At 39.7% G+C, this 24,957-nt stretch overlaps 1 protein-coding gene across 20 annotated transcripts in view; it reads right to left on the bottom strand.

The window, feature by feature from the left end:
- PTPN5 (protein tyrosine phosphatase non-receptor type 5) overlaps positions 1-24,957 on the bottom strand; it is an 82,595-nt gene that overhangs the window by 48,441 nt on the left and 9,197 nt on the right. For 6 of the 20 annotated variants that reach the window (XM_068683529.1, XM_068683509.1, XM_068683515.1 and 3 more), the window contains 2 exons: positions 10,085-10,210; positions 8,545-8,653 (listed from right to left, as the gene is read on the bottom strand). The exons of 2 other annotated variants lie outside the window; for them this stretch is intronic. The gene's annotated coding sequence lies outside the window, so the exon portion shown is untranslated. Of the gene's footprint in view, positions 1-8,544; positions 8,654-10,084; positions 10,211-20,822; positions 20,842-21,057; positions 21,195-22,036; positions 22,264-23,428; positions 23,448-24,957 lie in introns of those variants that run through there. 12 more of the 20 variants (XM_068683519.1, XM_068683520.1, XM_068683521.1 and 9 more) reach the window with 6 other exon arrangements.

Here is a 24,957-nt window from a genome sequence, read left to right as displayed (position 1 = left end):
TTTGGCCATTTACTTTCAGGTGAAACTGCTTTTTATTCAAAATAACACATTCTTTTAGCCTAACAACTGAGTTGAAAATAAAGCCATGCCAGATTCATGTTATTAAGGACACCTGATAAGCACTTATGCTCTTTGGTGGGTGCAGAGTAAGAAACACAATGTAGTAATACCCAGGCAGCTTGCTACCACAGCATGGGGTGCAGCACACAAGGAGCCAAACAGACTCCAGTGAAGAGGCATTCAGATACCATGGTGAGAACAGTCTAACAACCCACTATGAGCACATATCGTAGTGGTGGGCGCAATTTCAGAGATGAAATTATATAGAATACAGTACAACACAAAGCCTGAACAGAATAGTGCAATTGAAGCTCAGATGCCCACCTGAACACTAAGACAGCAAAGCACACAGGAAGAAACTCAGTCTACTGTGTTTCCATGGCCAAGAACAGGTGTGAAATGAACATGCCAGCGTGTTATGTGTGGAAATAAGTATGGGAGGTATGTACAGTTAAACCACAGCCAGCTGGGTACTTTTAAAAGAACTGACAGATGTTATTAAAATGCACCCCACAAAAGTCACGTGTGTCAGTATTTACTCAACTCCTCTCCTGCCTTCCCAAAAGCTTTTCCTGTGCAGTGGCAGAATCTCTTCTCTCCATTAAATCTGAATGCTCCTTAGGAAGGTTCACCAAGGCAGACTCCCCTTCCTGTCCCTTCCCTCAATAACATGCTTGAATATGGTGCTTTTTACAACACCCTATCAAAACCAAATCTGGACTGGAAGGCACGTTTTGTGGTTAAAGGGCCATGGTTAACTCCCAGGTCACATTCAACCAGATTTCCAAACAGGGCACACTGCAGGTGGAAATCCTACTAACCAGGCAGCAGGGGTGGGAGAGTGCTCCTCACTGCTTTTGAACAGTTGAGGCATAACTCAATGCCTGTTCTCCCTCAGATTTGATAATTTCTCAGTCCTTGCAGTCTTTCTTCTTTCCTATAAGAAATTTCCCCTACGAACATACAGAGCAGATCCAGATTAACAAAGATCAGAGATCATGAGTGGGAGGAAAGAGATAAAAAGAGGCAAAAAAAAAAATAATTAAAGCAAGTCTCAGGTTCCCAAGGCTTCTTTTTTGAGAGAGAACTGTGATACAATGAAGATTATATTCCATCTTTAAAACCTCTGATTCTTAAGGATGGTATTCCCCTCCCACCCTCTTCTCAATATTATCCTTACTGAAATACTTCTCTCATTGATTTTTTTTTTGCATTTCTTTCTGCTAAATACAGAAATGGTACCAGCAGGTATAAGTAAAGCATGAAACTTCAGTCTGCAAACTGTTAAGTCAGAGGTCTAGATAGCATGGTTCCAAAAGAGCAGGGCTTGTCAACGTTACAGAGTTGCTAAAGGAATGGCAGGAAGCTGACTTAGACTGATGGCAAAAAAATGAATGGATGCTCTTACTTTGTTTTCAGGCTGCCTTCTGGCTGTTTAGCATGAATCAGCAGTGGAGGTTTAAGATACCATGACATGAGACATTAGACTTCCAAAGAGTGGTTTGCTTCAGCTCAAAAATCAGGTTTATGAGACCATTACTAACAGCCACATGTCAGCAAGGTTCTGTTCTCTAAAATGACTAGCATGTTTACTAGGCTGACTTTCAGTTTATTTCAGCATGTAGCTATGTAAATACTTTGCCCATTAATCAATCAGTCTACCAACTCGAACAGTGACCATAATGCATGCAAAAAAAATAAATAAAAATTGGGATGTAACAAGGTGCCTGAATCAAAAAACAATGAACTGTTTGGGATCTCAGATCCTTAAAACAGGCCCTTGGTTATTTTTGACCTCTAAAATGTCTGTTTTATGACATTAAACTAGGTCCTACAAAACCACTCTCCATCAGGTAATATAAAAGATGAAAGTCAAGATAGACAAGAGACTAGCAACAACAAGCAGGGAAAGACAAAGATAAAATAAAGGTGAAGACAGGGACAAAAGAAGGAATGAGCATGCTTAAGAATAATGGAATGAGAATATGTGATGAGAGAAGAGATGAAAGAAGGAAAATGAATATAAGGCCATAGAAGAAAAGCCCACAGGAGGGGGAGTGTGAAAGCCTGGCAGAAGGACTGAGGGGAGACTAAAAACAGCAGCTGGCAGCAGCTCAAATCAAACAAGACAGCATATGCAAGGAGCGCAGTACACTGAAAACTTCCTTCCTCTTGAGGATTAAACCTTAGACTTATGGTAGAGTCTTCCCTCCCTCTCCTCTGGAAGCCCCTGCCCTAAACTCTGAAGCAGAAGATCTAGTTAAACTTTTCTGCAATTGTCATTTCCCACTTGCTACTGTAAGCTCCTCAGGGAAAATTTTAAAGGCAGACCTGCAGAATTAAGACATGGATTTTGATTCATCTTCTGTAGTGGGAAAAATGATGCTGGGCACCACCCCCTAAACAGTTAAGGACATCAGTAAGCCAGATTTTCAGAAGGTCTATGGAAATATTCAAAATCCCCAATCCAGCCAGACAGGGTCTTAGTCCTGCTGAGACAATACTGCAATACTGCACAGTTGCTCTCGAAACCAAGACTGGCAGGCTTTTCAAGCTGCTGCCAGCCATATGCTTTTGCTTTCTTTAATTGTATGTCTGCAAATACAGCACACAAATGTGTGTCCATGTGTCACTGACAGTTAAGGAATCAGGTGCAGCTGTGAGAGCATCAGCTGCTACAAACTGGACAGTCTGAGAGCCCAGCCTTCCAGGCCTTAAGCTATGTTTATGATATCGGCACAAAACCTGAGACAAAGTTCTAAGTTAGGAAGTATTACAGTACTAGCCAGGGCTAGTATGCATGACAAGCCAAGAAATTCCATTGCAGGAAATATCCCACTATGTCCCACCTGTTTTATGTCCTGGTATGCACAGGCTGCTACACCTAACTGCACAGCAGGAACAAACTACAGCTGTGACTCTTCTCCCACTATGACCATCCAGAGCAGGGTTGTAAGAGGAGATTGCTGTTGCACTTCTCAGGCCCATATACCCACATTTCCCTTATCAGAAACCAGGAAAAAAGAAAGATGATGCCATCCAGACCTCACTCTGACACAGTTAAAGTACATGGACAGACTTATCTCCTGTGATTGCTAAATATCAAGCCTAAGAGACATACATCCTTGTGGAAGGGAAAGAGATGTACATGCATACTTGTGGAAACCCTGGAAAAACTCAGCTGCTAGAGAAGCAATAACAGGAGCAGAGTGGTTAAGATATCTTGCTAGAGAAACACAAATAGTGAACTGGAGCTTTGCACAAAAACACTGTGCTAGATCAACCTGGGTTGATTTTATTTTGTTACTTGGACTGTTACACTGAAGATGACAACACACACCATAATACACCACTTCAAACTGCTTTTCACAGAAATCTGTCTGCTCTAAACCAGTTCATCCTCCTTTTGAAGTTCATGATTAACCCTCATAGCAATTCAAAACTCAAAATACACACTCCACCAATACCAAGCTGTCAGCATTGCCAGAGACCAGTCAGCTTCACAGTTCTCTCCAGAGCTGTTGTCACTCAAGATGGCCTGCTGAAGTCGTTCACTTGTCAGTCATGCCCACCTACCCTATCCTATCCTATTTCTAGTTTCTTTCACATGGCTGTAGTGCTACAAGGAGAACTGAAGTCTCTCCACCATGGCCTAGTTACATACATCCATGGCCATACCAACAAGGTGACTCTACTGTGGTTTTGTGCAGGACGCCTGAAAGGTGGCCAAAGGATCCCGACTTCCATTAGAAGTTCAGTGGAAAACAAATAATCAATTTCATTAAATGTCTCTGGAAATCCCAGACTGAATAACATAAAAGTATCTTTGATATTCAACACAAAGATATCCCTGATATTGTGAGAAGAATGAGACTACAGCAGAAGACAGCCTTAGCAGATGTAACCTCTGTAAGTTACAAATTTCAGTTTATCAGTTATACCTGCTACGTAGTATAAGGCAAGAATGAGAAGGACAGACAGGACAGGAGAAGGAAGAGCATCATGGCAATTCACTTGCTAACTATCCAGCTTGAGAAAGGGTCAAGTACAAGAAGAATTCGAAGTAAAAGCCTAAGAACCTGTCCAGCCCTTCATAAAGGTATGTCTCACACACACACACACACACACAATAGTCTTTCAAACATCACCTTCCAAGTCATTGCTTTTGTATCAAGATCTTGACATAGGCAGAATTTTGCTGTGTGAACTTTTTGTATTTAATCCATTGGTATATGCTGAACTTGCCATCCACCGCTAAGTTTCTTTTGATGCTGCTCCTCAATGTTACAACCAGCATTTTCACCATTTACCTGCTGTGCTGTGAATGCCACTTCTTCATGATTCATAATAAAACAGGAAGAAAAACTGGAAGGAAATCTTACATGAAAACCAATGGGATTTTTCATGCGAAAGTCAGAATGGCTTTTTTTCATGATTCTATTTGCATGTTGTTAGCCAAACTGTTCATGTTACTATACAAACACTTTATAATGACAAATCTTTCTGAATCAAGCATTCATTAGAAATACTGACTAGTGTTTATAAATACTACAATAAAGTCATGGAATGTCCACATCATCAAAGCTCAATTTTTAAGTCAACAGTCTGTTTAAACTTGTATTTGTTAAAACATTAAAGAAAACAACTATGTTCCCAGGGCAGCCTTCTTTCTACTGTCAGTGGAAATTGTTAGAACCTCATTTACTTCGTTATTTTTGCAAAAATTCTCCCTGAAGTCATCAGGATTATTTGTGCAACACCCCCAAATGAAAGAGATCACAATCTGGCCCACAAGAAACAACAATTATACTCTCACGTACTGTAGACAGCCTATGTCATCCCTCAAGTGAAGTTCCTTCAAGGCAAACTTCCTTATATAATTCTGACAGAAACTTGTACTAAAGCAATAAGGACCACATAACTAAAACTAGCACATGGTAATTTACCAAATAGATACCTGTCAAGAAGACTAGATTGATTTTTGATTTACCTCTGTTGAAATCAGTGTCCCTGTAGATGCGAACCTTAAGAGGCAGTGTACCTTGGCACTGCAAACTGCCTCATTTTCATCATCTCCCTCTGAATCTTAGATGCAGTTCAGAGTTAGAATGAGATTTACATCAGTTTTCTACCGTGTTGAGTTTTGTGTACATACTGCAGAAGAAACTTGCTTTAATAAAGATTTAACTTGAAAGACCTCAACTTCAAGCTGTCAACCCAAGCGCACGTTCCTTCAAAAATAGAATGTTTAATTTTGCTCTTTTTCACAGATTCATGTGACCCCTTTTATCTGCATCCTCTGTTCCACCCGCACCACTGCAGCTCACGCATCTACAGCGAAACTTTTCAAGCCTCCAGGAACACCATCCAATTTTATTTTACTTGATGAACTATGAGGATGTAAGCGCACACAAAATCCAGCATGAGGCAGTTCTGTGAAATAAGCAGCCTTCTGGGAGTTTGAAATGACAGTTTTTCCTATATAGTCCATCATTTCATGCTTTAGCCATCCTTTTCTACTGGTTAGCACAAACACATTCTAACAGTTTCACAAAGCATTGTTCAGAATTTGAAAGTAAATATTTATTCAACGTTTATGCTTCAACCTACCCTAACCAAGAAAAGCATTAGAAGTGTCTCATTAGTTCACATGCACACCAGTGAAAGTGACAGTGTTTTCTTTGCACATATTCCATTGATTGCTCAGCTTAAGTACTAAATACTAGGACCCTTCAGCCACATTCTAGACAGCATTTTCTGCATTGTCCAGGTTCATTAGCTTGTTCGTGAGCAAGTAGATGATATCTGTTCTTTAGCCAACCTGGAAGCAGGGGTCAGTCTATGGCCCTATAATGGACAAGGACTAAAACGTTTATTTCAAAGTATCTTCTGGCAACTTTAAAGACACTGATTTGCATTTCATACACCACTTCCTGAGCGTTGGCTCAGATTACAATCATATTTTATCATTGTCTTTGCCTCTTGTACCAAAACCCATCTGTGCAGCCACCTCAAACTGAAGCTGTTTCAGGGTACCTTTTCAGCAAGCATGCTTACCAGAGGCAGCCTATACAGCCAACTCTCTTCCTCCACAGTATTTTACCAATGCTTCCATACTGACTATATTGTGTTAACATGAAGGCAAGTACACAACCTTCAGCTCACACTCAGCTGGAGACCTTTGACTTTTTTTTGTTGGAACAAGTTCACCTTGATGTCAAATGGTTAACAACTGTCAATCTGTCAGTCTCTTGTCTCTCCTCCCATATCAGGTTTTCCCAGGCTAAGTCCTTCTGCAAGGCAGAACTATCACACCTTATTCTGCAATAAACAAAACTTAGTTGTTTTTTTATTTATTTATTTATTTTAAAAAACACAACAAAAGCAAAAAAACACCTTTGCTTTGTATTGCCCACATATGAGGAGGAAGACACTATCATTGCTGAATTAAAAATCTTCTTGTTAAATACCCTCTAGGCTACGCTACATCACGAACACATGACATTTAGGCCAAGCATCATTCAGTGGAAATGAGTAGAAATTAAAGAGGAGAACACTTGGTTTAGGGCAGTGCAAAAGCCTAAGCAAAAACAGAAGGGGGAGAAGTGATGTTTCATACTAACTAGGGGAAAAAGAAAGCATTGTTCTACTAAAACCCTTCCTATATTCTCCAGAAAGCAATCATATATGTGGACAGGAAAAAAGGAAATGAAATGTGAAAGCTCTGAACGTACTCAGTATCTTTAACATCTACCAACCTCATATCATAAACATATAACATTTACTACTCAGTAAAAACACTAGATAGTTGTATGAATAAAAAAATAAAAAAATAAAAAATAGATTTTGTTTGTGGTTTCTATGTTAGCAGATGGATCAAATTAACTCCTGTTTTAACTAAGTACTTTTAAATGCATTTTACTCCAAATCTCACTGCAGGGATAAATTTGATAAGCTCTGTAAAGTAAGTTCTGAATCTTTTTTGGTTTTGTTGTTGTTGAGCCAGCAGAATGGCATTTACATCTTGCTTTGAAGTTAATATAAAGTCTATGCCTATAAAGATGAGATAGCATGCAATATCATGTTTTTACTTATGTTCAGCTATCAAGATTAAGTGCTTTGAGGCAAAAAGCAAGTTTGACATTTACTGCATGTTTGAAAATGTCCTAACACAATCAAACTTCCAGTTATTTGGAACGTCTACACATAACCTCAATGTAAAAGTAACGAATACTGAGGTTTTATAGCCTAGGTTTAACAATGGCCTCAAAGGACCTGGACAAGACCTGTGTAACACAAAGACTGCAAAGAACACAAATGTGAGCTTATGGAAAGGAAAGCACATCCTTTCTACTGTCAAATGAGCAGTAAGCATTGATCACCAGCTGGCCAAAGCTGACTACTAGTGCTTCATCTGAAAGACAACATGAACACACAGGAGAGATATTTGCAGGGTACCTGAAGCTTCTCAGGGTTTTTATGTAAACAGGAATAGGCCACAGCTTATAAAGGGCATTTCTGAAATAAAACATACATCAGGTGGAATGAACCCATTCACCTTAAAGCTTGTTTGCATATGGAACATGTTTTTGTTCTCCAAATGCTCCCCAACAAAGGCTTTCAAAATCTTTCCATAAGCTGGGCCTCCCTCGCAGTGTGGAGTTGATTTGAAAGGCTTACCCACACCAACTCTACTGGCTTCTGTACCATAAAAACAGTAATCGACCGCAATAATCTGCAAGGCAACTATACTTGCAAGATGGTATAGAAGTCTGTACCACTGCAGCATTCTGATATTGTAAGCAGAAGGTAAATGGATTAGCTTTCTAGACAATAAAAAGAAAAAAGGTCTATCTACACCAAATGCCTTATCAAAAGTCCAGTCTTTCTAATGTAGTTCTAAAAGCCCTCACTGTGGGGACAGGAAACACTTTAGAGTTAAGAGATAAAATACGCTTAGAACCAAGTCCAGAATGACTTAAGTTTTCACCCACTACCCTGACCACTTAAAAAGAAAAACCAAACAACCAAAAAAAAAAGTGTGCACACACAAATCCACACTAGTTTCCTTACAGCTCACCACCAATAAACAAAAAATGTTTGAGACAGCTATGGACTAGATTTAAGATGACTTTCCTAGGAGCTTTAAGAAGACTGAAGATCAATCCATTAAGTTTCTTTAGAAATCCTAATTAAAATGAGCTTCATAGACATCAAGTAGTCTTTTAACAGAGGACAAATGGACCCTCTGCATAATGTGAGGACCACAGCTAGATTTAAAGTTATAAAGATATTCAGCAGACCAAAGTGATCTAGCAAAAAACATACATTCCCTGCTAACCTGGACTTCCAAAACATTTACAACCTTGCTGTTCCTTGTTCCCTTCATTCTCCAAGAAAAATTAGGACAAGTTCTGGAAGTGTATGATAATTTTTCTTCCATGCTGAAGCATATTGTAGTCTGATCTTCCTTGCCTTACTTACCATCAGACGTGCTCAGTTCTTTTAGTCACATAGTAGCTTAGCTTCAGTGTCTGCTCCAGGACAGATGATCCTCTGGGATTATTGTTTATGTCCTTTAAGCTCTAGAATCCTAAAAAAACATAAATGAAAAGTCTAAGCTTGAATACTACCAAGTGTCCAAGAAGCATTGTGGCCTTTTACACATCCTTTTACTCAAAAAAGGAAATTCTAGGGGACCATGATGTGATTTTCATCCCTAAACTATCAAGCCACTGATCTGAAATAAGCAGAAGCCAGAAATTACATTACCAAGAAGGAGAAATGTTTAATGTTATGATAACATCATTAGTCTGGTACACTGTTTATGGTTCATGTTTATCATCACTGCTCTGGCCCAGATCACTTTCTTTTGGAAAATAATCTGGTAGCAGCCTGCAAATTCCTTGAACAGTAGTAGACAGAAGTGCATCCACGTGTACTTTGTCCTCTCCTAAGGCTGGGATCCTGTAAGCAGTGTCTGAAAGCAGCTACGCCTGGAAGCACGTTCAACAGGTATTTGACCTCTGCTTTACTGATCTGCTCAGCTTTTTGCAAATGATGGGATTGGAGGAAGCACAGAAAGGAGATGAAGTATATTCCTGTGTTATGCTGGCCCACCTACTTTTGTTTATTACCTGCATACAGGAACTGTGATCCATCCAAAACCTGCAGCTGAAATCACAGTGACTGATTGCACTAAGATCTCAGAGTCCTTAAAGGTCTGAGAGTATCTAGGGAGCTAACTGAACAAATAATTTGGAAATGGTCCATCATAGCCTTAGACATTTTGTGGCACACCATGCCACTCAAAGCATAGCAAAAAACATAGGTAAAAGAGGGCCATGCAGGCATGTAGTTTAAAAACAATGTATTATTTATATATATATATATAAATCCCCTCTAACAAAGTGCAAGGACTTTTTCCTCCTTTACAAATTCTACCAAGAGTGAGGCCAAAGCTGTATTTTGTTTATCCAGAGGATACAGTGCTCTTCGTCCAAATCTTATGTGGTGCACCATTGATTTCTAAAGCACATTCATCCAAAGCCCACGGAAACCAATACAACTATTTCTACTGATGCCAACACACTTTGCATCATAAGCCCGATCAGGATGCCTCCTGAAGAACAAGAATAAAGAAGAGAGCTAAATCCTGAAAGTACACTCTCTTACAGAGCTCTTGTTGAAATCAGGTAGTTCATTTTACTCAAAATTGGAAAGACCAGTTTTGAGTAGGCTAACAAACTGAAGTCCACCTAGAAATGCAACCTTCACCTCTGACACAAGGACATGAGGTGACCACTGCATACAGGTAAGCATGTCTGTGCGTTAAAGAAAAAATATATTTTTATTTATAATAATGCAAGTCACATTCTTAGAAGACACCAGGATACAACAGGACAGCAGCCAGGTAAAACAAAGTTGGAGTCAGCTACAAAACATAACTTTAATACAGCATGTCTTAGCATTAAGGAATCTTCTGCTATGCAGGGTAATGGACTGCTAAGTCAAAGAAACTTACTGTAAAGCCTCGGTACAGCATCTTTCACTTGTAATACAAACATAGCATGGAAGAACTATATAGGCCCAAGAATACGGAATACTGTCTGTGTACAGTGTGTGTCAAAACGTAATCCAAATGTTATTCCTAAAACCAGAAAAAAAAGAGTAAGATTCACAGACCATATTATATTTTTATATAATATAAAAAAATATAAGACCCTTGGAAATACCTCTCCCTCCCTCCCAGGAAAAATATGAGAAATGATTATTTTTGTAAGTGTTTTTATTAAGTTTGTTTGCCAGTATGTTTTCCAAAGTCAAAGCTCTAACACTGCAAAGATGTCTTGCAGGCAAGTCCGAAGGGGCGACAGAATTCTTTTACAGAGCAGATGTCATTCAAAGCAGCTAAGTCCCATAGAAAGACAGGACGGATAGTTCTAAGTCCACCATCACCACCCTCATTGCTCCACTGAGGCAATAACATAATTGCCAGCACTAAGCAACAGTTCCAGAGTACGAGGCTTTGCAATATGCTCACTGCAATCCAGCAGCCTGTCTGTGAGGTGCAGAACCAAGAGGTAAGTGGATTTCATGACTTGCTACTGATAGCCAAATTATATGCCCATCTACCAAGTAATTTATTGAAAGATGCTCAGTCTCTCTATACCACTCCCTTTCCATTCCTATAAAGGGCTCTGGTGTGTCAACACGTAAGCCCGGTGTAGAAAGTTACTCCTTCAGTTAGGTGGAAGTGCAATCTACTCTGTATGCTCTCAGCGCAATGCAAACAGAAAACATCGCTAAAATTCAAGCAAAAAACACTTAATGCTTTTACAAAAGCAGAGTAAGAATGCGTATGTGTAGTTTCTGTGCTGACATGAAGGAATGGTCGCACATATGAGTTTTTAACATAAACCTATTTGCAGTGACAGCAGCCAAAAAAGCTGTTCTTTGACCTTCCCTAGTGCCTGCAGTTCACCATAATATTTGAACACTGGTATAAAAGTCTTCTTTACATCCACTGCTGTGCAAGAAACCTGGCATTGTGACATTTCTAGAGAGGCCAAATGAAGAATTAATGCTGAAGATGCAGGCATGGGGCCTGTATCTCTAAGTCCTTGGAGCTTCTAGTGAGAGTTCCCCCTTTTAAGCCATTTGCAACTCTTGTAGCCTGCCCTCAGTGTAGATGCCTTGCCAGACTACACACTGTGAAGGACTCCAACTGGTGAAGGAAGTAAGCCTATCTATTGCCTCACTTGCTCCATCTTTCTGTCTCTCCTACAACATGTCAACACTCAGAAGAAAATACTACAAAACAAGGACAGTTTGGAGTCAGTCCTCTCTCTGACAACACAAAATCTTATTCTCAAACACCTTACAAATCCTGCAGTTATCAAAACTAGTGTGAGAGCAATAATAAGACTTGATAGAATTTTGTACCTACTTGGCAGTGATCTAGACAAAATGTGCTGCTATGTGCCCATGACTATGAGAAAAAAACGTGGAGGCTGAATAATTTTACCAACAGCTAGTCACCTGAAACACTACATTGAATGTAGCTGCCCAACCAAGCCCTTGCTTTTAAAACTCTTACATGTCCTGTGTTACATTCACACAAGCCGATAAAACTAGTCACACACTTACTCATGTGCGTAAGTGCCAGCAAAAACAGGCTCTGAGTTAAGATAGGAATTCAGCACATCATTTTACCCTGTGTGAAACCTCTAGAGGATTTGTCACAGCAAACTGGTAAGCAATTGCTGAACTACTGGTACCACGTACTCAGCAGCACATCCAGACTACTTTATGGAAGTTGAAGGGACTTTACTTTGTACTCAGTACCAGCAAGACCCCAATTTCTGCTAAATTCCCAGGTTAATTTTTGCCAAAATCTCTGGCATAGTCTGCCCAGACACAAGCAAAAGTTGTGCACATCATTACCTGGGCACTGACAAAGCAGCAGAGAAGGTTGATGTGCAGGAGCATCACCACAGATCAATAACACAAATCTAAAGAGTGGAACACAACGATATAATGGTTTATTGCTGGTTCTTCCCTGTTTTGTAAAGGACACAGAATCTAGTCCAACAAATACATCTATCAGGCAATCTGTAGCAATGTTGTGTTGTAAGATGTTCCCTCCCTACATCTACAACCCCTAATCAGCAAGCAGTACTTTGTTACAGACATCTCAACAAAGTAGTTTTTAAAAAAGGGTGTAAAGCATTTCCCTAAAAAGCCACACACTCTCCAACCTTTTGTCCTTACATTCACTTTTTCCACCTTAAGAATGGACAAACCTGAAGACAGAGACAAGTCTCTTGGGAGAGACGAGCAGGAATGTGTTATTAAACTAAAGCATCCATGTTAAGTGCTTTCCATCTTGGGACCAGAAAAACAAGTTAATTAACCAGCTGAGCGTACTGCACAGTTTATATGATGCAGACTACCTGTAGACTCTCACCCCAGCCATTCCAAAGAACTTGTAACTGCTGGTCCACATAACAGCTTTTTTTTTTGCTAGTAAAATTTTGTTAGTAGAAGTAAGGTAACTGGAATGAGGGATCTGGATGCCAGCTTTCACAGAGATCAACAAAGAAGAAACAGGTTTTTAAAATGGGGACAGAGAAAATAGAGACCAATCTATTATACAGGCTACTGAACATCTCTGTAAGGGAAATCTGGCTTTCCTGATTACTGGTCTTTAATTCAGAAATGCACTTGTCATCAAATGGAAAGTTATTTAGCACTAAAAGGATACTGACAGACTCTGCTGCTGTCAAAGAAAGAGTCCTGGGAAGAGTCTCAAGAGTTCTGCCTTCTTTTACCTGTTCAACATTGGAACTCTGTTTTCAGAAATACCGTATGCTTGTAGGATGAGCCAGAGATACGTGTGACGAACTTGGAAAAATGTTAGCTCTTGGAACAAGCTGAGATCTTTCCATCAAATACTGATCAGCTGGTTGTCAGGTCACAGAACCTGTACTTGGTGGTTTGAAATTTTGCCTCCCGTTTCCACGGCCTGTGTTTTGTTTGTTTGTTTGTTTGTTTTTTTAAATCTTTATTTTTAAAGACAGCTGAAGAGATGGTCTCCCATTTTGTGTTGGCAGAGTTCTTGGCTCTGGAGGTCCTCAGCATTCCCTGGGAGATTTAAATGACACTGCCATATAAACAGTCAACACTTCAATGCAACCGAAAACTAACCTTAAGCTGATTTAACCTTACAGTGCTACAGAAAAAAATGTTTCACCCTGCTCACTCTCCTCCACTGCATCATATTCATCCATCTTATTTATGCAGAAATGGGGCTGCTGCTTTAGCTTGCAGAATTGATGGAAAACTAATTAATTAAGGGTGTGGATTAGTCATCACCGAGAAATTGAAAAGGGGATCACCTTCAATGGAAGCTCACTGTTAGTTTAAATGCAATGTGGAAATGCATCCCTCTTACAGGGATTTACAGAATTTCCCCTAGGTGTTCAGCTTAGTCATGTCTGCATGGGTATTTTAAAACCATGGCTGAGCAAGTATTAAATGAAATTCCTTTGTTACAGTATACTCATTTTTGTCAAAGTCTCAAACGTTTTACCAAAGAAAGAAATTGAACCTCAAAAAAGGGCAGTTAAATGCAAGACTTTCCAACAGACTTTCCTCTGGAAAAGCAAAAGGGTTCTTCCAGAGGTTGCAAAAATTGTAAACTCAGATAATCACATCTGATACACAGGGCTATCCTAGTGAACATTTATAGCAAGCACTTGAAATTCTGATGTCACTCACAATAGATATATCAGCTGGTGATTTTAAAAACTTGATCGTATATTAAAAACTATGACCAATATTGTTTTCTGTGCATAGAGATAAACATCCTGCTCAATGATCTGAACTCCTATTTAAAAACATAACCAAACATTAAGAATAAAAAGCACTCAGTATGGTTCTGAGACACATATGTGGCTGCATTGCATATTCCCTGCCTACACTGACAGTGTGGGAGCTCTGTTAGTCATCTAATGCGCATATTTGCTTGGCACAATGCCTTCACTTTCATATGCAGGCAAGAAAGATGATTACCAGTTTATTGTATTTTTACATCTTCATTGCATGTTCAGCAGTCAGTATGACCAGGCCTTCCCAGATCAAACTACAAGCTGTTAGGAGACAGGCAAGTTCAAGGTACAGCCCAAAATCTGGAAGGTTATTAAGCAAGTCTATGAAGACAAGGATGACATTTTAGACTCATGTTGCCTTTTTCCCCTTTGGTTGGACTAAAAATGTTTCTTTTCAGAATAAGGACCTTTAATTATGTATAGCCTTACTTTTGATTTCAACCCCAACACAGATTCCTTTAATATCTTAACGGGCATTACAGCTTCTCATCCAGTTTGCTTTAACCGTCTTCCTCCACCTCCCTTTCAGACAAAGCTGGAGCAGAACCAGAACTTAGTTTTCAAGCAAGGCTGTCATAAGATCTCCTTGCCCAAAGTACAGCAATACACCAGGTAAGTTCGCAAGGATCCCATTCTTTTGGCATCTCTGTTTTACTTAAACCATATAAAACCAAACACACACACACACAAAAAGCCTTTTTACCCTCAATATTACACAAAAAACTTTGGAGAAAAGGAGGGAAGCAGATCCTTCAGGCACATCAACATTGCCAACCCTTGAAGGAACAGCACTGCCATCTCCCCTCCTAATGGCCCTGAATGCTGCCAATGAATATTTTACCATGAGATACTTCATGTTACAACTTGCTTTCTATAGAATTAATAGCACGCAAATCTAATTCCTTTCTGACACACAAGGGGAGTAGTGCTTTGAAGGGAGGTAGCTCAGGCTGTTTCTTCGGTATTTCATCTGTGAGCCCATTCAACATTGACTACTCTGTTTATGTCAAGAAGACTCACGCTGCACCTCTCCACCACAGAAATTGGCAAGGCCAGCCTTCCAGGGTAGCTTGGGACAGCCCTGCAGGACCTCCTCTAACTTCTTTCTTGCTATTTTAAGTCCCACAGATGATGTGTGCTGCCATGTCTCTGCTGTTCATCCCCCAGAGGCACACCAGTTTGGATTCCTGAGGACTGTAGTGCTTTGTTGTATCTGCCGACCACACTCAGAAGGTTAATATCTAGGTGAAGGGAACAGCTTTTGACAAGCAGGAGTTCAGAATATGTTGGGTCTAGTCTGATCTTGTGGAGCTCTGCCTTTAAGTTCCATGATGGTAAGACAGAAGAAATATGTGGGAAGCATCCACAATAATCAACTATCTCGAGTTAATTAGCAATTAATTTTGTGAGCTACTAAAGTCTAGCAAAGATGAATCCTGAGAGATTCTGGTCACAGTTACCCTGATGTAAATCTAGATTAACTCCTAGAGAGAACATCAATCCCCATGACAGTTACTTCAGATTTACACCCAGCTCCTCTGAATTTGTGCACTTGTTTTCACAGCCGTGTGGGAGATCTGTCTCAACACAAATCAGCTCTGCTCTCCTGCAGATTCTGCAAGGTACACAGAGTTATATTTCTGTAAAAATCTAACATCGGTGAAATAGGGAAATTAAATTCTCTATTCTAATGAAACCTCGAACTCCCACATAGCAGTCAAAAAACCCTGCTAGAGAGCCAGCCACTACAAGTGGTCACAATATCTTCCTCAGCAATCAGTCTTTGTGCAGTAAGGATAATTCATTTCAGCAGATTTCATGAAAATGATACACAAAGCAAGCACTAAAATTACTACGTTCTCCTGCTAGGACTCTTATGAGGAGCACTAAGAATACCAGATCCACAGGCATGCACGGCTGCGAGTCCACAACCCTACCAAAATCTACCTGAGCCTTTGAAAGACATCCTTCTGTGAGGATAAAAAGAGGGGGGAATGAACACCTCCTGGCCACCAGCACTGCACCATGCGATACACACTGCAGCTGCATCCAAGAAATTTTATATAAAAAAGGAATTACTGTTCTGCCGCACAGCCCTTCTATCAACTCCACGCGGGTCTGCATCCCCACCTCCGCACAACCATCACTTCCCTGTTCCTTTATCCCTGAACTAACTGCTGGATTAAAATGACATAATGCTCCTTCCCACCCACATGAATCTCAATCCAAGTAGTGCAGCACTGCTCATGAAATTCTAATTCAGGTAAGCAAATGTCTATATGCTTCTGGGTGAGGCAGAGTACAGGCCATAAGTAACAAAGGGCAGAAACAGATCACATGCCATATACAAATGTAAGTGCTATAATTTTGACTTCGACACTTATCCAGAGAGCTTGCCAAGTGGTTTGTGGAAACATTATGGAGAAATGCATAGAGACACCATTGCTAGATGGCTTAAGTTTATTAAGAACTCTGCATCAAATGCATTTGCCTGACAATTTTTTTGGAAACAAGTGATAGATTTCCCTATACCACTCTAACTTTGACAGAATCAGACACATTCCTGCCCTCATTCTACTGCCAATTATGTTTGCACTGCAGATCCTAACTGGCTCAGCTACTTTCACCCTGTGCAGGAACCAACTCTCCGAAGGAGCCTGTTATCTACTGAGTATTCCTTCGTCACATGCCGTAAGTGGTGTTGACAGGGTTCCTCAAGATGATCCAGCAAGCCCTCAGCATATTCTTCATCCATTCATAAGGATGATGCTGAGCTCTGTTTCATTTATTTTTTTTTTTCTTCTCTTGTGCACAAAATCACTCAAGGCTGTTTTGCCATTAAACATTAGCGTGGATTCATGATCTCTCAGCACTGAGTCTCCATCAAAACAGTCTGATCAGCTTATGAGCAAGCATCATGCTAGCAAAGCATATGGCATGAGGAGAGGTAGCCAAAATTTTCATGGCTCCCAGCATTTGTAGAGTCAAACAGAGTAAGTCAAGCACATCCACAAGTAACTCAAACCACAGTAGAATGCACAGAAGAATATATGTCATGGCTAAACAAGCTTTCGTCTTGGGGAGCATTTTGATTTTTTTGAAAGTTAAGCTACTTTCATGGTTAATGCTAGAATTTTTTTGGTGTTTATTTTGTATCTATAAAATTGCTTCACAAGGGACAGCAATACATGTTTATGGACCTACTCTTTAACTAATTTCTCAGGGAAAAAAAGAAGAGACAGATTATACAATACATTTCAACACTTCAGTGTTTAAATCACATGGCTGGAAAGTCTTTGACAACCAACAACTTGAAAACAAAACAAGAAGCATTTAGGGTGGCATGCCTTGAAAGGTAGTATACAACAGCTATGTAAATGCTGATCTTATTTATATATATATTTATATATATATTTATATTTTTAAGTTATAGAACTGCTTAGCTAGAAGGTTTGCCACACAGGCCAGTTTAGTTCTTATAATTAGACCTCCCAATCATTATTAAACATTTATGAATTTGTTTACAGATACAAGTTATGCCAGAGTATAGTAGGATGAGTATTTTAAGAATAGCCATTCTAGAATTATTGTGTTTCTGTAAATGAAGTTGTTTAAAAACAGCTATTGCACAGTGATGTTACATGGATAACCTGTAAGGAGTACAGAAAATTGTAGCATACCACAAATAGAAGCCAGTGTTCTTCTGAGAAGAAGCAAAACAATCTAGCCTCCAAATGTAATGAAAAAGAAGTAAATCCTATAGCACCCTATAATGCTGATCTCCACCTTCCTCCATAAAGTGACTGGGCAGAAATAGAGCTAGGATTACATTTAAACCTCAGGTGTGTTTTCTGAACTTAAGTGAGCTTCACCAACATGTGAAATATTAATTAGATTGGTTACTTGCAACTGGGCAAGAACATCCTGCTTAATTTCTACAAAACTAAGTGGACACTAAGCAGACAAACAAAGCAATCTGTCTTTGTACCGTATCTCCAGGATCTCCCCAGCTGACTCATCCTCCTGCCTAAAATACAGCAGAATGGTAAAAAGAAATTTTTTACTTTTATCTCTAAAACAAAAACAAAACAAACAAAAAAAAACCACCATCTCACATTATGAGAATCAGAATTCCTTTGTGTAGTAGCAAGAAACAGACTAAAAGCAAAACTGGATGCCAATTTGCTAACTGCCATTAAATTTCCAGGAAGCTAATCCACCAAGGAGCATACTGCACCCTAGAGAGCCCTTAATTAATAGTGTCACATTTGCAACAGGCTAGTTAAGGTTGTGTCACCATTTACATTATAAATCCCTAATTATATGTTAGCAAAACAACCCCAAAGCTTACTGAAACATGATATACAGGGTTCCAATCCACAAAGAAAGACCTGGAGCTTGGGCGGGGAAAGGAGGAGGACAGGTAAGGAAGAAAATGTTAGTATCAAGGTAGATTTGATTTGATAGTTTAATTTGCAAATACAAAAAAAAAAAAAAAAAAAAAGACTAAAAACTTGGAAGCATTACAAATACCAAAAGCAGAGAACATTTTGGCAGGCATTTAAGGCTGAATCTCAGTGGGAAGTAAGGTGGCTAGCACCCCCCAAAGAATGATGGATTACCTGTTTCTAAATCAACGGGTGTTAAAACATGTACCGCTCCTAGGGTCTGGACCACAGTCCCTCTGTACTTGGACTGCTATCCTTGGTTTAGAGAGCTTGATTCTGCTTCCATCTCAGGGCGGATGATATCTATTCAGGGTCAGGAAGATTAGCGCTATTCCATTCCAAACATTATAAAATATACAGCACACGTGAGAGCTTTATGCACAGAATATATTTTGTATTGGATGGAGCATTACTTCCCCCTTGACATTTATATCTGGTACATTTTACGGTTTGTTTACATTGTCTTTGATTACAGAACATATAGTATTGAATTTGGAACTCCTACAGCTTCCAGCCCCATTGGCTGGAGTAGAAAGCATGCCTCTGATTTTTAGTTCTTGGAAATGGATTACAGTAATGAGGAGGAGAAGCAGCATTAGACAGCATTAGAGAGTGTATGGAACAGACACTCCACGACCAGAGTCTGCACTAAGTGGTCTTATATTAAAATATCAAAAGTAAGGATAGTAAAGTCACACCGAAGTCTGAGTAAAGCCACTAAGTGGTTTCAGTACCAAATGGAGGCCCATCTGCTGACTGCTTCCCTCCTTCATTGTCCCAAGGTCCAGGCACTTGTGCCTCAAATGTCCCGTGACAAACTACTCAGTGTTCTTCAATGTCTCTGCTCACCCCATGACAGCGTACTTGTCTCCAAGAACAGCCTCGAGAGAGCCTCTGGCCTCAGTTGTGGCCAAGCCTGTCTCACTCATGACCCACAGCTGACTCGCAGTGGGGCACAGGAGGATGTCCCTTTTAATCTATTCTCTGTATTATGGCTATACATCCAAGTGACAGTACAATGTCATCAGGGCCCCAGGGTCATGCCACAGCCTTGTCCCGCTTCAGATGTGCCAACTCAGCCTTGATTTCTACACCTTCAAAGCACTCATGCATGGGGAAAAAAAAAAAAAAAAAAAAAGCTACATTTCTTCTAGGGTCCAACGCAGTAGCTCTAAATGCAATGGGAATCTCTTATGACTTTTCTTACAGAGGAAGTTGGGTGTGATAACTTGGGTCCTAGGTCTGCACTCAGGAACTCCATACCTTGTCTAATATAGACCTCCTAAATGACCCTAGACTAGCTGTTTAGTTTTTGTTCATCTCGTGTCCTCCTGGATAAGGCACATCAATATTTTCAGTCATCCCTGGAGAAAAAAATGGAGGGCAGAAGGATAGAAGGAAATCAAGGCCAAAATTAAGACAGTGAAGTATCTGGATACCATAAGCTACAACAGAGTGACATATACACACACATGAAACATGGCCACCCTTAACGTACCCTGGTTTGAAAAGCTTACCCATTCACAACATTCAGACCCTGTAAGCCAGCAATCAAGGCACCCATCCAGACTGACAATTACTGAATAGAAATTATACAGTAACTCATAACCTTGCCTTTCACATATTGAGGTCTCCCCAGCACCAGCTAGCAAACCAGACTGTCTTGCATAATCCCCCTCTTTCTATAAGCAGGCTGAGTTTATTAGCACAGTATTTTCATCTTAAGAAGCATTTCCATCAGACAGCAGACAATGCTCTAGAAAGAAAACCATTTTCTTGTTTCTACCATTGTACCAAATGTCACCTTCCTGTAGGCTAAGAAGCCTACTTCTCAGGTTGAATATTCCCAGTCATCCTGGGGTGCCACACATCACTGAAGGGAGCAGACCTGGCTATCCCAAAAGAATAAATGCAGCACCTCAAACCATCAGTGTACCACTACTGTATGCACTTAGCCTGCTGCTGTCACAGCCTTAAAAAATTAATGAGTTCTCTAAGGAATATACAGACATAATATTCAAAGCAAAGGAAGCTGCTGCCAATACTGTTTTCCTCTCTCTGGACACCACTTCAAACAATTTCAAAACAGAGCAACAGCTTTTGCCCCACAGCAGACTATCAGGATTCTTTCAGACAGAAAACTGCCAATGGTGGTTGTGTGCACAGGCCTTGATATTATACAGGCTGCAGACCACCACCATGCAAGTCTGACCATGTTTCACCCATCCAGGGGATTTCTGCCATTAGGTTTAACATAAGAAAGAATTAAGCTTTACTTTGGGGGTACATTCTGAGGTCATTTTGGACCAAGTCTTTTTTTTTTTTTTTGTGAAAATGCTAAGCCTCACATAGAAATAATGACCTCTAAATAACTAAAGGAGTGCTTAATCTCTCCAGCTCTAGCACTGACTTGATTTCTTACTTTCTCCTTTTCTCTGCAGCAGTTACCAACACACCCACAGACATGATATGGCATACACTCAGAAACACAGGTCCAGCAACAACATTTACGTAAAGTCTGTTATTTAAGGGATTAACTCAAAGGAACTAACTTATACCAAGGCAAACATCAACAGATGGGGCTTTCCTTCCGCACCATAATCTTCTAATGTAAATGCGTGGCAGGTGCAGAGAGGAATAGGACCAATTACTCTCACCTTTTCCAGCCCTTGCTTTTCAGAACATTTCTGTACACACAAGACACTGAAGAGAAATGGCTTCTTCTGCCTTCCAATCCCTTTGCTTCCCAAAAAGTACTCCCCACATCAACCAGTGTCACTGAGAGATAGTCTGCCACCAAAAGGCTTAGAAATCCTCAAACAAAACAGATTAAACATTCAGAATTATCATCAATTAACAGCTCCAAAATGACACATGAGAGATTAATACAGCAGAAAAACTTTAAAATTTACACTGGTGTCAAGTCTGAGACCAGTTCTTGAACAACAGAGAAAAAAAAACTTCTCTAGGACAAAGGACCAATATAATATAAACTATTATTACTAGGAAGCAAGGCTTTAAATAGCCTGAAATGTCAGAAGGATCTCAGATTTCTACTCATCTCTAGCTCTGGTAGCTTATGAAGCATCAGCTCCTAAAACCACACAGCAACTGCAGAGAAGATAGCAATCACAAGCAGATAGACACAATGTATAAGTTCGATATTTCTGGAAGCAGCATAGAAATAGTTGAATGGATCAGTGCCACTATTTCTAGGATCAGTGGTGGTTTTAAAAGATACTTACAAATACCTGCTGTGTCCTGAAGACTAAGAGAGAATGACATCCATAGCAATCAGTTGCAAACAAAGAAAAAGGTGAAACGGGTGATTCTTTTACATAGACTGTAATGGTGACACAGCTCATTTCAAGGTTAGGTCCCATCCCATTCTGTCCCATTCTGTGACTGGGAAATTTCAACATCATCAGCTAATAATATTCTAGGCTGTAATAAACTTGATCCCAAGGGTGCTGAATGTCATGAAAGCAAATTAACCACAAATGCTCCTCAAAAAATAATGCTTTTCTCCAAATCTAATTATTGCCTACAAGTTACCGCTACACCTACTTGAATGTAAGGCTCTAGAAGACTTTATTATGAACATGAGAGAAATTGTCATCAGCTCTTAAAACTTACTTGAAATTCCTTATCCTCTCCACAAGCACTAAGCACCTTGCTTAAGGACAAACATCATAGCAAATGAACTAAAGAAATCATGAAACCACAGTATCAGATCCTAATTTAACTCGCAGTATTTCCTCCTTGATTCAGAAGCCATAAAATTGATTATTTTCCCCAAAATTCCTACTGGATGGCACATCATCTACTGTGTTAAGTACTAGAAAAAAAAAAAAAAACAATATATTTGAAGCATCTGTGTGAAGTAATTTCTATATAATCTCAGTGGTTCTAGCTACTTATACATCATCCTTAATTATCTGGGGTGGGTTCATCTTCAGGTCATCACATATTGAACCCCTCTGATATCTCCCAGCTGAAATAGGTAATTAACTCTCCAGTGGTTTGAAGTTCTTCCTCATTAACACTTTTTTTTTGTTTTGTGGCTTGGCTATTTGTTTCTGCTGAGGCTCTCAGTTGCCACTGATTTTATGCTAAATATGGAATTCTTCCAGTTAAACTGTTCACTGCATTTATAGGTAACCTACTGTGTCTTCAGAAGTTACGAATGTAGGTGATACTATTGCTTCAGGGAAAAAAGCTCTTTCCTTCATTCTTGGGAGAACATCAAACAGAAGCTGTTAATCTGTGAGGATGTGATGGACAAAAACAGTGGTTTGCAATTCCTTGGTTTGAAGCTGTTGTGGCAGGTTATTGAGCTTTTTGAGAGAGAGAGAGAGAGAGAGAGATACATAGCTAGAGGAGATGACAATTGGGGTGAAGAGGTGACACACCCAAGCAGAAAGGAGGAGAGCCATCCACTGAGCAGAAGACATTGGTATTGGCTGAAAAAATTAACCAAGAAAAGCTTATAGACACAGCTAGGAAACTACATTCCAAACTGGAAAAAAACATCTGGTTTCAAGGACTGAAAGTCAGTTTGGAGATCTGGTCTCAGTTTCTACTTCTGTTCAATATTAACAACCTAGGGAGAAAGCAGGATGCCTTCATAAAGCAAATTCCCAAATGACAGCAGACGCTACTCCAGCTAGCTTTGGACTCCCTTCTCTTCCCAGCATTATCAGTAATCTCACAGATACGGCTTTACAAATCCCAGACCACCAGATAAATCCACTCCAGTAGGCTGTGACAGAACACAGTAAAGACAGAAATACTGTTAGCAGGACCTGACTTTTAAGCAAGTTTGCCAAGCAGAAAATAATCTTTTCCAAAATTCTAGGTACACAGGTAATGGTCTCCTCTATTCAGCACGACACCTGAATCAGTATCTTATCACTGACACATTTTTTTTGTGTTTAAAAGCCTCTATGTGACATTAAAATCATACCAGGATTAACACCAAACAGTTCTCAATTTAATCTAATGCAAACTAATATAACGTAATCTTACCCACTCAAGGATAACAGACTGTGATAACTGATGTTCTCAGCTGCATAGAATACGCTGCAAATAAAACATATTGTTGCTTAATTGCTGGTTCTCTCATTATCTAGCATCACTACAAAACATTAGAGCAGTGAGTCTCCATTTGTGATCTGCTGCCCACTGGCAACATGCAGAACTATGGCAAATGGCCAGCACTATATTCAGCCGCAAGATCTACAACAGTGTTCCCAGACGGGAGTTTGAGGAGCTGAAGCACCAGAGAGCACATGGGGAAATTCAAAGGGATAATGTTTTTTTCCTAAAAAGTTCAGGATATACACTGTTGTGCATGACGCTTGGAAGTTCAAAAGAAATGAAAGTTAATTAAAAAGGGCAGTGACCAATTCAGGGAAAAATGCGTAATTAAGGAGTCAGAGATGTTATAAAACATGTTACACATGCTTGCAATAAATTTACCACAGAGCACTTAAACACCTGAAAACACGGTGTAAGACAATAAATAATGGGTGAGCTAATGCTCTGTGTATTTTAGCCCAACTCCTCATGTGTATTAGTGCAAGTTAGGCATCATATGTGTGAGTGAGAAGCCCCCCCTTTCTAACCTAAAAGAAACTTGTAACTATTTCCATTATGCAGCCATTCAAAATGGGCTCTGGATTGCAGAAACAATCACCAGCAGAATAAAATAGCCATTACATGGTTTTCAGTCACAGGATTTGTTACAATAATTCACGAAGCTCCCAACAGTTTCATAACAAAGTAGTCACATCTGCAGTTTCACAGAAACGATCGTGTCTGTGCCAAGATTTCATCTCACAAATGTTTTCAGGCTCTGATTTCCATGTTTAGAAGAGGACTGAAACAAGCCAATTAGTTAAATTATTCCACCTCTCTGGCTTGCTATTCTCAAACTTAAGGAGCAAATGTTTTGGTCAGCGTAATGGAATGGTGGCAATGATCTGTACTGGCAAGGGAGGCTTTGCTCCTAAAGGAGACGGATACAGCCAAACTGCAGGCTGGTAATATGTACTGTTACTGAGACAGAAAATGATGGAACAGATGCTCTTGGAGTAGTGAATAGAAGATGTTCTGTAAAAGAAAATAAACAAGTCTAGCTGTACTCAACAAGTCAAGGTACAGGAAGGAAGCAGCAAGTCTCTGTTCCTAAAACTAAAAGGGTTCTGCAGAACTTTGAGAAAACTGTACTGGCTGACAGATAAAATAGAATCCTTTTCCCAGAGTCTCTGGATGCTGCTGGAAAAAAAAAAAAAAAAAAAAAAAAAAAAAAAAAAAAAAAGCGGCTTATTTTATTTACAAGTATATTAAAAAAACAAACAGGCGAGAGTAATTCAGTGAACTGACAGTAAATTCAAAAGCAGCATCACGTGTCCAAGAGAATGGCATAAATAACGTATCTGGCAAAACAAATACTCTCTCAGAGAGGCTGAGTCAAGGTGCCAAGCTTCTTAAATCTTGCAGGAGGGGAGAAACATTAAACCTCAAGCCCATGAGGACTCACTGCCATTAGCAAG

This window comes from Anas acuta, chromosome 5, assembly GCF_963932015.1.
Source record: "Anas acuta chromosome 5, bAnaAcu1.1, whole genome shotgun sequence".
Classification (NCBI taxonomy): Eukaryota; Metazoa; Chordata; class Aves; order Anseriformes; family Anatidae; genus Anas; species Anas acuta.
This window is presented reverse-complemented; position numbering and strand designations above follow the sequence as displayed.